General features: G+C 41.3%; 1 long non-coding RNA gene and 1 pseudogene across 1 annotated transcript in view; both read left to right on the top strand.

Annotated features, from left to right (window-relative positions):
• The window catches only part of LOC133639538 (uncharacterized), a 717,313-nt gene that overhangs the window by 78,852 nt on the left and 622,108 nt on the right, over window positions 1-16,353 (top strand). The gene's annotated exons all lie outside the window — the stretch shown is intronic.
• LOC133639862 (uncharacterized protein K02A2.6-like) lies at window positions 6,349-10,096 on the top strand (annotated as a pseudogene).

The following is a 16,353-nucleotide window of genomic DNA, read 5'->3' as shown; positions in this document are numbered from 1 at the left end:
TTTTTCAATTTGAGCATACCTGGTCTCTGCACTTGTCAGTGCTCTGGATGCATAGGCGACAGGTAGCCACTGCTCTTCATGTTGCTGCAGTAGCACTGCTCCCAGGCCATACTGCGATGCATCTGCCGAGATCCTGGTGCTCTTCTCGGGGTCATAAAACTTTAACACGGGCTCCTGTGTAAGAGTCTCTTTCAGTTTCAGAAAACATTGTTCTTGCTCGTGGGACCATATCCATTCATTCTTTTGTTCAAGAAGACTCCTGAGAGGTGCTGACTGTGTTGACAGTTGTGGGACAAACTTGGCAAGATAGGTGACCATCCCCAGGAAACGTCCGACCTCATCTTTGTTGGTTGGCCTTTCCATGTTGTTGATTGCTGAAGTTTTTCTCGGGTCTGGCTTCACGCCCTCTTCACTCACAACATCTCCCACAAAGGTAAGTGACTTCACTCCAAACTCACATTTTTGTTTGTTAAGTTTCAGGTTCACCTCCCTTGTCTTGTCTAGCACTTGTCTCAGTCTTTCGTCGTGTTCTTTTCGGGTTGAGCCCCACACTATGATATCATCCATCATTGTCTCAACTCCGGGTATGTGCTCAAAAATCATGTGAATGGTTTTATGATATACTTCAGGCGCTGACAAGATGCCGTATGGTAGACGAAGAAACCTGTACCTGCCCTCCGGGGTGTTAAATGTGCACAGTCTTGAACTCTCCTCGTCAAGCTTCATCTGCCAGAAACCTGATGAAGCATCTAATTTGCTGAACCATTTGCTCCAGCAAATTGTGCCATGATCTCTTCCCTGGTTGGTAACTTGAAATGCTCTCTTCTGATTGCTTTATTTAGGTCTCTTGGATCCAAGCATATTCTTAGGGCACCTGTTTTCTTTTGCACAACAACCAGCGAGCTGACCCATTCAGTTGGCTCATCTATTCTTTTAATGACTCCCAACTTTTCCATTCGCGCTAGTTCATCTTTCAGTTTTTCACGCAGATCAAATGGGACTTTCCTGCACGGGTGCACAACAGGAAACACATTTTTATCTACACATATTTTATGTAGTCCAGGTAGACATCCAAGTCCTTGAAAGCAGTCCTTATACTCTTCCATGAGTGTGTCCTGAGCATTTGTAGTTTCTTGAGATGTCACCACAAACACTCTTTAGACAAGATTGAGCTTTGTGCATGCACTGAGTCCCAGGATTGGTTGTACACTCATATCCACGATCAGTAGCTGTGCTCTCATTTGTCGACCCTTGTGTTTAAAAGTTGCAATACATCCGCCTTTAACAGGAACTCGTTCTCCAGTGTATCCACTTACTTTGGTTTTTACTGGATGGATTTTGCTCTTTACAGTCAGTGTTTTGTAATCTTCCAAAGATAGCAGGTTTACGTGAGCACCTGTATCTAACTTGAATGGTATTGTTGTCTGATTCACTGTAATTGGAACAATCCATTCTTCTTTTTCAATTGTGCATGCTTGCACCACATTGACAATAAACTCCTCCTTATCATCATCTTCTTCAACTGTGTGAACTTTCTTTCTTGAAGCTGCTTTGCAACACTTTGCGTAGTGATTGCTCCTTCCACAGTTGTTACATGTTTTTCCATATGCAGGACAATATTTTGGCTTGTGGCTGCCTCCACATTTACCACATCTAAATTCCATGGATTTGTCTTTTTGATCCTTTTGTTTGGTACACATTTTATTTTTCCATTGTTCTTTATGTATGGCATGCACTGTTGTTTCACCTCTCCGTAGCTCTTTTGCTTGAGCTCTGGTGGTCTCAGCTGCTCTACACATACTGACACACTTATCTAACGTAAGCCCAGTTTCTCGAAGCAGTCTTTCTCTCAGTGCATTATCCATTGTACCACAAACAATTCTATCTCTCACTAATGAGTCTCTCAGAGTGTCAAATTCACATGTTTTGCTTAGCGTGTGAAGCTCTGCCATGTACTGATCAAAATGTACTCCTTGCTTTTGGTCATGTGTGAAAAACTTATACCTCTCAAATGCATACTTGCCAACCTTGAGACCTCCAATATCGGGAGGTGGGGGGGGGGGGGGGGGGGGGGCGCTTGGTCAGGGGCGGGGGCGTGGTTGGGCGGGGGGCGTGGTTAGGGGCGTGGTTAAGAGGAGAGTATATTTACAGCTAGAATTCACCAACTCAAGAATTTCATATATATATATATATATATATATATATATATATATATATATATATATATATATATATATATATATATATATATATATATATATATATATATATATTTACATATATATATATATATATATATATATATATATATATATATATATATATATATATATATATATATATATATATATATATATATATATATATATATATATATATATATATATATATGAAATTCTTGAGTTGGTGAATTCTAGCTGTATATGTGACGGTCCTGCAAACCAGTGCAAATTGTGAGACTGTGAGTCCACTTGGGTCACGGTATTATCAGTTGGAAGGCACAGTTCTGAGCACTTCTCGCAGGTAAAGTACATACCACTTCTCGCCAGCAACAGGCGCTGTTGCAACACTTCATTCATAATTTAATCAAGCATAATGAACGTCTGTTTCTACACCGTTACATATATATATATATATATATATATATATATATATATATATATATATATATATATATATATATATATATATATATATATATATATATATATATATAAAAGAAATACTTGAATTTTAGTGTTCATTTATTTACACAACACTCATCTACTCATTTTTGTACTTGAAAGTACAATGCTTTGTTAAGGGTTGAATTGTCCATCCTCTTTCTATTCTCTGTCACTATTTTTCTAACCATGCTGAACACCCTCTCTGATGATGCATTGCTGTGTGGCACGCACAAAAGTGCTTTCATCAAATGCACGAGAGTGTGGAATCTTCCATCTCTCCCTAGCATGGCCCAAAACCGGTCAATCCTTGCTTCCTGGGGAAGATCTTCCCTGGCAAGCAATTGGTACTCCAGTACTTGTACCCGGAGGCTGGTCAGGTCCAATTGCAGCTGCGGCAGACTTTTTTTGGGGGGGGCGTGGCCTCCAGCTCCAGCTGAATACTGGGAGTTTGTCGGGAGAAAATCTCTGTCGGGAGGTTGTCGGGAGAGGCGCTGAATATCGGGATTCTCCCGCTAAAAACGGGAGGGTTGGCAAGTATGCTCAAATGTCACGTTTTGACGAGGCACAAAGTATTCTTCAAACTTTGTCATTAGCTGTTCCAGAGTCAAATTAGCTTCATCCAGCTGAAAGCTATTATATATGTCCAAAGCATCTTCTCCAATAACATGCAAAAGAATATGAGCTTTCAGCTTTTCAATATCAGCTCCTGCTCCGCTTGCTGCTAAATATATATTAAATCTTTGCTTAAAACGCTTCCAGTTATTGGCAAGATTAGCAGTTAGTAGCATTGGGCTAGGTGGACTTAGCGTTTCCATGACTGCACTTTGGGGTAAGTTACCGGGACTCCACAGCTCTTTGTGTTGTTGGCTTTCCTCCAACTCGGGCACAAGATCCCCTTCTATTTATTCAATCTGTCCCTTGTCCTCTGTGTCACTTTACAGCCGCTCAAAGTCTTCACACACGTAGCAAACTCCTCAGAAATGTGGCGTCCTTTGCACGTTTTCACTCACGCGACCGGAGACATCTTCCGTCCGCTCGTCTTTCGTGGCTCCTTTGTGGCAAACATTCCGTCCGACGCTGCTCACGGCCACTTCTGACACCATGTGTTGTCTGTCTGTTTGTAAATAATCCAGACGAGGCGTGTTGGCTGAGTTCTAAACGTTTACTCATAAAGCGTGCTCATCACAACATTCTAGCTGCCGGCATGGCCACATACAACACTTCTCCGGCTACCGCGCATGCTCATAACTCCCGTTGCATGCTGGGTAGTGTAGTTCTTATATTACCTGGAACATAACATCACAGTCAGTATGGCTTTAGGTCCAAAAGAACAACTTCAATGGCAATAACTGAAGCTATTGAGGAAATTACTAATGCACTGGAGCATAAAAGATATGCAGTTGGTATTTTTATTGACCTAAAGAAAGCCTTTGATACCATTAATCATTCAATTCTACTAGATAAAATGGGAAGATATGGAATTAGGGGGCTGCCTGGTGACTGGTTAACTTTAACAAGGAGGGTAAAGTTTGTTAAAATGGGTCAATTTTTATCTGATACCCTTGGCATTGCTTGTGGTGTCCCCCAAGGGTCCGTGTTGGGGCCAAAACTGTTTAATGTATATAATTAAATGATAAATGGGTTATACTTGTATAGCGCTTTTCTACCTTCAAGGTACTCAAAGCGCTTAGACAGTATTTCCACATTCACCCATTCACACACACATTCACACACTGATGGAGGGAGCTGCCATGCAAGGTGCTACCAGCACCCATCAGGAGCAAGGGTGAAGTGTCTTGCCCAAGGACACAACGGACGTGACTAGGATGTTAGAAGGTGGGGCTTGAACCCCAGTAACCAGCAACCCTCCGATTGCTGGCACAGCCACTCTACCAACTTCGCCACGCCGTCCCCATATATATTAATGACATGTTTAATACATCCAAAATACTGAAATTTATACTTTTTGCAGACGACACAAATTTATTCTACAGTAGTGATGACTATAATGACCTCATAAATACAGTAAACACATAACTAAACATTGTAAAAAAATGGATGGACACAAATCAATTATCTTTGAATATAAATAAAACTAAGATAGTAATGTTTGGAAATCGCAACCAAACGTATGAAAAGAAAATAAGTATTGATGGTACTCAAATTGAAATCGTAAATGAGAATGCATTTTTGGGAGTAATAATTGATAGTAAACTATCATGGAAACCTCATGTCAGACACATTAAAACAAAAATCTCCAAAAGCCTCTCAATTATAAACAAAGCAAAACTATACCTCAATGAAAATGCACTCCGTACTCTATACTGCACCTTGGTACTCCCATACCTTACATACTGTGTTGAAGTATGGGGGAATACTTACCAAAACACAATTCATCCTCTGATCATATTACAGAAAAGAGCAGTGCGGATCATTCACAACGTTGGTTATTTAGAACATACTCATAATCTGTTTATGCAATCAAAGTTGCTCAAATTTGATGACCTTGTTAAATATAACACATTAATAATCTTATATGAAGCTTTTAACAAATTATTGCCACCTAATCTACAATGTTTTTTTATAAGACTAGTGCAAGCTCATAACTTGAGAGGCTTTGGATATTTCTTATTGCCGAGAGCTCAAACCACTCGTAAAGGTTTTTGTGTGTCTGTATGCGGAGTAAAACTATGGAACAAACTGGACTTACAACACAAGCAATGCCAAACTATTAATCGATTTAAACTATTATACAAACATGGGGTCTGGTTCAAATATAGAGATGAGGGTCTTTAATTTGACCTGCTGCTGTACTCTGTCTCAAAGTGTAACATGTGCTCAATGTTTCCTTACCATTATTGCTATGTTGTCTATTACCATTATTGCTATTACCATTGTTGGTATATTCATTATTCCTACATTGTTGATACAAATGATTGTTACAGTGTAATAATTATTGTTACCTGTGGTAATGCCACTATGATACAACATCTGTATTATAATCCTTGAACAAAGTGAGAGTGAAACTCATGTGAATAATCACTGAATGGAGAACTGGGGGTGGGATTAAATAAATGATCTTCTTCCCACTCCCCTTTCAGGCAAAACTGGACAATAATGCACTATATTAATTTATATTATTATGTTTTGTCAACTTGTACGTTTTTGTCATTGCCTGAAATAAACAAATAAATGAAAAAAAAATGAAAAAATGAAAAATGTTCTTAAAATCCTGAGATGATGCGAAAAAAGCAGTAAAAATGTATTTCATCTTAATTCCTAAACAAAACATGCAAAATGTCTAAAAATGCATGTTATATTGAATGCATGTGAGTTTTACTAGAATCAGTTGTTTTTGGAAGGTTTGCAAATACAAAAATTAGGTTTTACACACAATGACAGTATACTGTCACACTCAATATGACAGTTATTTAAACATAACTGATAAACTACACATGAAAAATGACTAATACTGCCTGAAACAATGCTTAATGTTAATGTGCCTTTTTGTTCAGGCAGCACCGTGACCACCACTAGGGGTTCAGGCGGGGTTTTGACAACAGTAGAGCTAACAGCTGTGTATGTTGTATCTGTGTGCTGGACTTCATTAAAAGTTCGAGTTGAGCATTATAAGAAGTACTTCACTTTACTACATTGGCGACGAGGATAAATCAAGACTTCAATGGCGTTGTTTGGAAATTTAACGGAGTTTGACCAAACTACGGATGATTGGCAACAGTATGCTGAACGACTGGAATTTTACTTCGTGGCTAACAAAATCACAGACGAAGGACAACAGAAGGCAATTTTCCTGAGTTCGTGTGGCGCCAAAGTATATGCAGTGTTGCGGGATTTGTGCCAGCCCGGTAAGCCGGCGGATACAGACATGACATTGACGGAGATGCTTCAGAAATTAACGGATCACTTTGCGCCAAAACCCAGTTTGATTGTGGAACGATTCAAATTTCATTCCAAATTGAGACAACAAGGTCAGTCTGTTTCTTCGTTTGTTGCGGAGCTAAGGAGGCTCACGGAACATTGCAAATTTGGAACTGCATTAGATGACATGCTTAGAGACAGACTTGTGTGTGGTATCAATGAGGATAGCATCCAACGTCGTTTGTTGTCTGAGGATGATGGAAAATTGACTCTAGCACGGGCCATTGACTTGGCCACATCGATGGAAACAGCATCCAAGGACCTGGCGGACTTGCAACAAACTGGGGCAGAAGGAACGGTCCACAAAGTCCAGCTAGGAGCAGATCGGCGCGTCCCACTGAGTGGCTGTTTCCGGTGCGGTGGTAGTCATGGGCCGACAGACTGCCGGTTCATTGATGCAATTTGCCACAATTGCCACAAGAGCGGGCACTTGGCCAGAAAATGTCGCAGTGCCAGGCAGATAAGGAAACCTGAAGGACCAACATCAGGTGCAACTTACAGGTTGGGAAATGAGACCGAAAATGTAGAATATGCACACACACTCTATAACCTGACTATGGAGGAGAAAGTGAAACCATACAAAGAGCACGTACAAATAAATGGACATGACGTTGAATTTGGAATTGACACTGGAGCAGGCATGACGATAATTACTGAGGACACGTACCAAAAGATGGGGGGAGGAAGACTCCAACACACACATGTGAAACTATACACCTACACCAAAGACAAGGTGGGAGTGTTAGGGAAACTGCAAGTGCAAGTCAACTACAGAGGGCAGGCAAAACAATTACCATTACTGGTGGTAAAGGGAGAGGGCCCAAATCTCATGGGCAGAAATTGGTTGAAAGCAATTCAAATAGATTGGAGCACTGCATTTAGCCTGAGGTTAAGTATGCAGCAGGACTTAGATGAGCTACTCACGAGACATGAGGATGTTTTTAAGAAGGAACTGGGCATGTTAGTCGGGGCCTCCGCAAAAATCTATGTTGAGCGAGATGCCAAGCCAAGATATTTCAAAGCTCGACCACTGCCATATGCACTAAAAGACAAAGTTGAGGCTGAATTAGCAAGGCTGGAGAAGGAAGGCATTCTTGAACCCGTGAACTTTTTGGAGTGGGCCGCCCCCATTGTGCCCATCATAAAACCGGACAAAACAACTAGAATCTGTGGGGACTATAAAGTCACTGTAAACCCAGTGTCAAAATTAGATAACTACCCAATCCCGAAAACAGAGGACTTGTTAGCAGTATTAGGAGGTGGACAAAAATTTACCAAACTGGACATGTCTCAAGCCTACCAGCCACTCAGGTTAGATGAGGACTCAAAGAAGTTCACAACAATAAACACACATCGAGGACTATACCAGTACACAAGATTGCCGTATGGAGTGTCTTCGGCACCAGGCACTTTCCAGCGCACCATGGATGGTCTATTGCAAGGACTGTCTCAAGTAGTGGTGAGAGTGGACGACATCTTAGTAACAGGGAAGGATGATGCTAGCCACTTAAAAAATCTCGGAGGGGTGCTTGAAAGAATTGCAGCTGCAGGCCTTCGCTTGCAACGACAAAAATGTGTGTTCATGGCACCCGAGGTAGTGTATCTCGGTTACAAAATTAACTGCAACGGCATCCATCCAGTGGCAGATAAAGTTGAAGCTCCTCAGCCAACTGACCAGACACAGTTGAAATCGTTACTTGGAATGCTAAATTACTATCACAGATTCTTGCCAAACATATCCACCATCTTGGAGCCTTTACATGAACTGTTGAGAAAGGGAAATGCGTGGAAATGGACGATGAATCAGAGTCGAGCATTCGAGGCAGCAAAAAAGTGTCTCCAATCTGATCAACTATTGATACATTTTGATGACGGAAAGCCACTTTATCTGGCCTGTGATGCTTCCCCATACGGTGTGGGGGCCGTTCTATCTCACCGTTTCCCAGATGGTTCAGAAAAGCCCATTGGATACATGTCCCGTTCACTAACAGTGGCTGAGAGGGGTTACTCTCAATTGGAAAAGGAGGCACTAGCCATCATGTTTGGCCTAAAAAAATTTCATCAATACCTTTTCAGCAAGCACTGCACCATCGTCACAGATCACAAACCGCTGCTGGGTCTTTTGGGTGAGAGCAAAAGCATTCCACAGTTGGCGGCAGCCAGAATGCAGAGGTGGGCCTTGCTTTTGGCAGCTTATGAATACACCTTAGAATACAAGGAAGGCTCGAAACATGGGAACGCTGATGCCTTAAGCCGACTCCCATTGCCAGTCATGCCCAGCAGTACACCACGCGAGGAAGAGGCAATAATGCTGATGGAACACATGAATGGCACACCATTGCAAGCCAAGCAGATCCGGGACTGGACCAGACGAGATCCAATATTGTCCAGAGTGCAACAATGGCTGTTACATGGTTCCTGGCCCAAGGTATGTGCTGATCCACGAGTGAAGCCGTATATGAAAAGACAGCATGAGCTGAGTGTGGAGGATGGCTGCCTTCTGTGGGGGACAAGGGTGGTAATACCACCTCGGGGTCGGCAGGTAATGACGGAAGAGCTACATGCAGCTCATCCAGGGGTCTCAAGGATGAAATCTCTAGCCCGAAGTTACGTATGGTGGCCCAACATGGATGAGGAGTTGGAGGCAGCAGTGCGCAGATGTCATACATGTCAAGCTAACCAGGCCACACCTCCGGCCGCGCCGCTGCATCCCTGGGAGTGGCCAAATCAGCCATGGATGAGACTACATTTGGATTTTTGCGGGCCCATTCTGGGAAAAATGTTTTTGATTGTCATCGATGCTTACTCCAAATGGATGGAGATCATCCCAATGCAGTCCATAACCTCCTCAATAACTATTGAGAAATTGAGAAGCATATTTGCCACTCATGGCATCCCAGCAAGTCTGGTTACAGACAATGGGCCAAGTCTGGTCAGTGCAGAGTTTGAAAATTTCCTCAGAAAAAATGGCGTAAAACATGTGACAACAGCCCCATACCACCCGTCCTCAAATGGCTGTACGGGTCTTCAAGGAAGCCATCAAGAAGATGGGGGAGGGAAGTGTGGAAACAAAAGTGTCTAGGTTTCTCTTTAAGTACAGATCAACCCCTCAGACTACAACCGGCATTACGCCTGCGGAGCTGCTAATGAACAGGAGATTGCGAACGCAGCACTGTCAGACAAAGTGGGCTCAAACCAGGCAAAACAAAAACAAAACCATGACAAAAGGGCCAGGGACCGAGTGTTCACAGACTGTGAGGCTGTATACATGCGAGGATATGCGGGTCAGAAATGGATTCAGGCGAGACTCGTGGAGAGGACTGGTCCAGTGTCTTGGACAGCAAAAACTCAAGATGGCAAGCTGGTGGGAAGACTTTAGGATCAGATCCGTCCACGTTATGATCAGAAGGAAACTCTTCGTGAAACATCAGAGTACAGTTTTCCCGAGGATTTTCATTCAGCACCACCAGGAGCAGTTGATCAGGAACTAGTTGATCAGGAACTAGTTGATCTGGAACCCGATGAGCAGGAACCAGGTGATCAAGCACAGGATGCAGAAGTGGGAGTCAGGGACACCGCTCGCCAAAGGAAACCTCCATCATATCTTAAGGACTATGTTCTCATACAGACTCAGTGATTTATGGGGGTTGTGTATTACACTAAGAGGGGAGTATGAATATTTGACTGGACTATGGGTGGAGGGAATGTTGTAATGTTAATGTGCCTTTTTGTTCAGGCAGCACCGTGACCACCACTAGGGGTTCAGGCGAGGTCCTAGGCACCGGGGCCAGCAGTGTTTTGACAACAGTAGAGCTGTGTATGTTGTATCTGTGTGCTGGACTTCATTAAAAGTTCGAGTTGAGCATTATAAGAAGTACTTCACTTTACTAAATTGTGAGTTTTACTCAAAACGTATGCTTTTTTAAGGCTTGCAAACACAAAAAGTAGTTTTTTACTCAATATGACATTAATAATCTTAAAATCCTGAGAAAATGTGAAAAAAGCAATAAAAATGTATTCCATTATAATTCCTAAACAAAACATGCAAAATGTCTAAAAATGGCTGTAATATTGAATCCATGTGAGTTTTACTAGAATCAGTTGTTTTTGGAATGTTTGCAAATACAAAAATTAGGTTTTACACACTATGACAGTATACTGTCACACTCAATATGACAGTTTGTTAATCCTAACTGATAAACTACACATGAAAAATGACTAATAATGCCTGAAATAATGCATTATTGTGAGTTTTACTCGAAACATATGCTTTTTTAAGGTTTGAAAACACAAAAAGTAGTTTTGTACTCAATATGACTAATATTGTAATAATCTTAAAATCCTGAGATAATGCGAACAAAGCAATAAAAATGTATTATATCATAATACCTAACAAAACATGCAATATGTCTAAAAATGCATGTAATATTGAATCCATGTGAGTTTTACTAGAATCAGTTGTTTTTGTAAGGTTTACAATTACAAAAATTTTGGTTTTACACACAATGACAGTATACTGTCACACTCAATATGACAATTATTCAAACATAACTCCTAAACCACATATGCAAAATGGCTAATATTACCTGGAGAAATATATCTTTGTGAGTTTTACTGGAAAACATTTTTTTGTTAGGTTTGCAAAAACAAAACGTCTTTTTTTACTCACTATGACAGCAATGTTCTTAAAATCCTGAGATAATGCGAAAACAGCAATAAAAATGTATTCCATCATAATTCCTAAACAAAACATGCAAAATGTCTAAAAATAACTGTAATATTGAATCCATGTGAGTTTTACTAGAATCAGTTGTTTTTGGAAGGTTTGCAAATACAAAAATTAGGTTTTACTCACAATGACAGTATACTGTCACACTCAATATGACAGTTATTTAAACATAACTGATAAACTACACATGAAAAATGACTAATAATGCCTGAAACAATGCTTTTTTGTGAGTTTTACTCAAAACGTATGCTTTTTTAAGGCTTGCAAACACAAAAAGTAGTTTTTTACTCAATATGACAGTAATAATCTTAAAATCCTGAGATAATGCGAAAAAAGCAATAAAAATGTATTCCATCATAATTCCTAAACAAAACATGCAAAATGTCTAAAAATGCATGTAATATTGAATCCATGTGAGTTTTACAAGAATCTATTGTTTTTGTAAGGGTTGCAAATACAAAAAATAGTTTTTTCTCACTATAACAGTGTCACACTCAATTTGACAGTTATTTAAACATAACTTCTAAACCACACATGCAAAATGGCTAATAATGCCTGAAATAATGCATCCTTGGGAGTTTTACTCAAAACATATGCTTTTTTCAAATCTTGCAAACACAAAAAGTAGTTTTTTACTCAATATGAAGTAATCCTGAGATAATGCGAAAAAAGCAATAAAAATGTTTTCCAACATAATTTCTAAGCCCATCATGCAAAATGTCTAAAAATTACTGAAATATTAAATGCATGTGAGTTTTACTAGAAGCAGTTGTTTTTGTAAGGTTTGCAAATACAAAAATTAGGTTTTACTCACTATAACAGTATACTGTCACACTCAATATGACAGTTATTTAAACATAACTCCTAAACTACACATGCAAAATGACTAATGATGCCTGAAATAATGCAACCAAATGCGTTTGACTCGAAACATATGCTTTTTTTTAAATCTTGCAATCACAAAAAGTGTTTTTTTACTCAATATGATAGTAATGTTCTTAAAATCCTGAGATAATGCGAAAAAAGCAATAAAAAAGTATTCCATCATAATTCCTAAACTAAACATGCAAAATGTGTAACAATGCCTGTCATATTTAATCCATGTGAGTTTTACTAGAGTCAGATGTGTTTGTAAGGTTTGCAAATACAAAAATTAGTTTTTTCTCACTATGATAGTGTCACACTCAATATGACAGTTATTTAAACATAACTCCTAAACGACACATGCAAAATGGCTAATATGCCTGTAGAAATGTATCTTTGTGTGTTTTACTGTAAGGTTTGTAAAGACACAAGTTAGTTTTAATATAAACTAACTTATATAACCCAATATAACAGTATAGCTGTCATACTATATATGAAAGTTATATAAACATAACTCCAAAACCAAACATGCATTATGTCTAAAAATGCCTGTAATATTGTATCAGTGTGAGTTTTACCAAAATAAAGTATTTTGGTAAGGTTTACAATTACAAAAAATAGGTTTTACTCATAATGACAGTACAACTGCCACATTCAATATGACAGTTATTTAAACATAACTCCTTAACCACAAATTTTAAATGGCTAATAATGCCTGGAGAAATGTCTCTTTGTGAGTTTTACTGGAAAACAACATTTTGTAAGGTTTGTAAAGACACACGTTAGTTTTTTTTTACTCAATATGACAGTATTACTGTCATACTAAATATGAAAGTTATATAAACATAACTCCAAAACCAAACATGCATTATGTCTAACAATGCCTGTAATATTGAATCCATGTGAGTTTTACTAGAGTCAGGTATGTTTGTAAGGTTTGCAAATACAAAAAATAGGTTTTACTCATAATGACAGTACAACTGCCACATTCAATACGACAGTTTTTTAAACATAACTCCTTAACCACACATGTCAAATGGCTAATAATGCCTGGAGAAATGTCTCTGTGAGTTTTGCTGGAAAAAAATATTTTGTAAGGTTTGTAAAGACACAAGTTAGTTTTTTTTACTCAATATGACAGTATTACTGTCATACTAAATATAAATAAATGATACATATGAAAGTTATATAAACATAACTCCACACAAGACACAAGTTAGTTTTTTTACTCAATATGACATTGTAATTACAGCGAGGTGGTCTTGCCGCTGGCCTTAGGCCTGTCGCACCTCCACCGTTGCCTGTGGTGGACTGTGCATGGCAAGGACGTCCTCTTCCCTGAGGCAGGCCTAAACCTGACCGCATACCAGAAAAGGTTTTGCTGCAGGGCCTTCAGCTGGGGACCACCTCTCATTGATGTTTCGCCCCTTAGCACAGAACATCTCCCGGTGGCGGGGCAGTGAACAGGGACGTCTCCCTGACACCCCCTGCAGCAAAACCTACATGGATGTTGCTCCCCAAGCCTTGTCGCGTCGTTTGAGCCAGAGCCAGTGGCTAGATTTCTCTGCTACTTCTGAAAGCTCCTTGGTGGATCTGCTCAGGGTGGCTCCCGTAGTCCCAGGTCCTTGAGCAGGCGTGGTGTTCTGCCCACAAAGCCTCTGGCTCCCACCTCCACCAGATACAGTCTCACCCTCCATCCACTTTCTCTGCACTCCGCGACCAGGTCTGCATACTTTGCCTTCTTTCTCTCGTAGGCAGCTTCCAGTCCCTCCTCCACTGTCAGCTCAATCAGTACTACTGACTTCAGAGCTGCAGACCACAGCACCACATCTGGTCTTAAGGTGGTGCTGCATATCTCCTGTGGGAACTGGAGCTGCCTACCCAGGTCCACGTCCATCTTCCACGCCGCCCCTGGTTTTAATAGCTTGGCGGGTGGTCTCTTACTGGAATGTGTGGCAGGTGCCTTAGGAAGTGGATTCTGCATTGGCTTTCTGCTGGACTCTGGTTGTTTGCCTCCTACCGACTTTTCTCCAGCACCTCTGCCAGCTTGCTGAGCACTTGGTTGTGCCGCCATCTGAGCCGACCCTGTGTCAGCACCATTTTGCAGCCTGACAGAACGTGCTGGAGTGAGGCATTGATGGTCCCGCAGAGGTCGCAGGATTGCTCTGTGCCAAGCCATTGATGGAGGTTTTCAGGGCTCGGGAGGGTGTCATATGTTGCCCTGATGAGGAAACTGAGCCGAGCCTGTGGCAGTTTCCAGGAATCTGCCCAGCTGATTGCTCGGTTCGATACACCCTCCCAAGTTGTCCACCTCCCCTGCTGCCCCTGTGCCACAGACCTTACTCTGAGCTCCTCCTGCTCAATCCTGGTGACCTCAGCAACAACAAGGTAATTCCTCTCTTTCCTGCCTGCCTTGGATCATAGGATGGGTGTATTGCTCCATCCAAGGCCTGCCCGGCCTGTCTGGACCATGACCACGACTTCTTGATGTTGCAGTCTCCCCATCGCCTTCTGGACCTCCTCCTTGGCCCTCCACTTCCTTCCAGTCTCGACTCTGACATTTGCATCCGCCACTGCCCTGTCAGAGGAGTCCCTTAGCTCCATCACCAGCCTTTCCTTCTCCTGCCTGTAGCCCAGTGTTATAGATTTCAGGGGCAGCTGGAGTGAGTTCCATCCATACAGGCCAGCAGCTGAGAAGCACTGTGGCAGGCCAAGCCATTTCCGGATGAAAGAGTTGGCTTTTGCTTCCATCCGGTTTACGGCTAATGACGTGACTTCGCACAGCTTCAGAGGCCACATCATCCTTGGGTACAGGGTGAAGTGGTAACATCACACCTTGTATTTCCCAGGTAGCTGGCCTGCATCACTCTTGGACAGGCCCTTCGAAAGCTGCTGGAGGATGATTTTTCCCATGTCATTGTCTGAGGGACCAGGTATATAGAGTCTTCCCAGGCTTCGGATGGGCTGATCCACGATGAGTGGGATGTCTTCTCCGCTGACGGTGAAGGTGACTCTGTCGTTTCTCTTCCCCTTTCGCATAACTGTCATACTAAATCCATTCATTTTCTTCCGCTTATCCGAGGTCGGGTTGCGGGGGCAGCAGCCTAAGCAGAGAAGCCCAGACTTCCCTCTCCCCAGCCGCTTTGTCCAGCTCTTCTTGGGGGATCCTGAGGCGTTCCCAGGCCAGCCGGAAGACATAGTCTTCCCAATGTGTCATGGGTCTTCCCCGTGGCCTCCTGCCGATCGGACTTGACCTAACGAAAAAAGCAGTAAAAATGTATTCAAACACAACTCCTAAACCAAACATGTAAAATGTCTAAACATGCCTGTAAAATAGAATCTATGTGAGTTTTACTAGAATCAGTTGTTTTTGTAAGGTTTGCAAATACAAACATTTGGTTTTACACATAATGACAGTATAACTAACACATTCAATATGACAGTTATTTAAACGTAACTCCTAAACCACACATGCAAAATGGCTAATAACGCCTGGAGATATGTATCTTTGTGAGTTTTACTAGAAAAAAAAATATTTTGTAAGGTTTGCAAAGACACAAGTTAGTTTTTTTTACTCAATATGACAGTATAACTCATACTAAATCCATCCATTTTCTTCCGCTTATCGAGGTCGGGTTGCGGGGGCAGCAGCCTAAGCAGAGAAGCCGAGACTTCCCTCTCCCTAGCCACTTTGTCCAGCTCTTCTCAGGGGATCCCGAGGCGTTCCCAGGCCAGCCGGGAGACATAGTCTTCCCAATGTGTCCTGGGTCTTCCCCGTGGCCTCTTGCCGATCGGACTTGCCCTAACGAAAAAAGCATTAAAAATGTATTCAAACATAACTCCTAAACCAAACATATAAAATGTCTAAAAATGCCTGTAATATTGAATCTATGTGAGTTGTACTAGAATCAGTTGTTTTTGTAAGGTTTGCAAATACAAAAATTTGCAAACCTATACACATATTGAATGTGTATAACTAACACATTCAATATGACAGTTATTTAAACATAACTCCTAAACCACATATGCAAAATTTGTCCTTTCGGCCATGACCCAAAGCTCATGACCATAGGTGAGAATGGGAACGTAGATCGCTGGTAAATCGAGAGCTTTGCCTTCCGGCTCAGCTTCTTTTTCACCACAACGGATCAATAC

Source organism: Entelurus aequoreus, linkage group LG22 (genome assembly GCF_033978785.1).
Source record: "Entelurus aequoreus isolate RoL-2023_Sb linkage group LG22, RoL_Eaeq_v1.1, whole genome shotgun sequence".
In the NCBI taxonomy this organism is placed as follows: Eukaryota; Metazoa; Chordata; class Actinopteri; order Syngnathiformes; family Syngnathidae; genus Entelurus; species Entelurus aequoreus.
The sequence above is the reverse complement of the archived record's forward strand: the minus strand, read 5'-3'. Positions and strand labels throughout refer to the sequence as shown.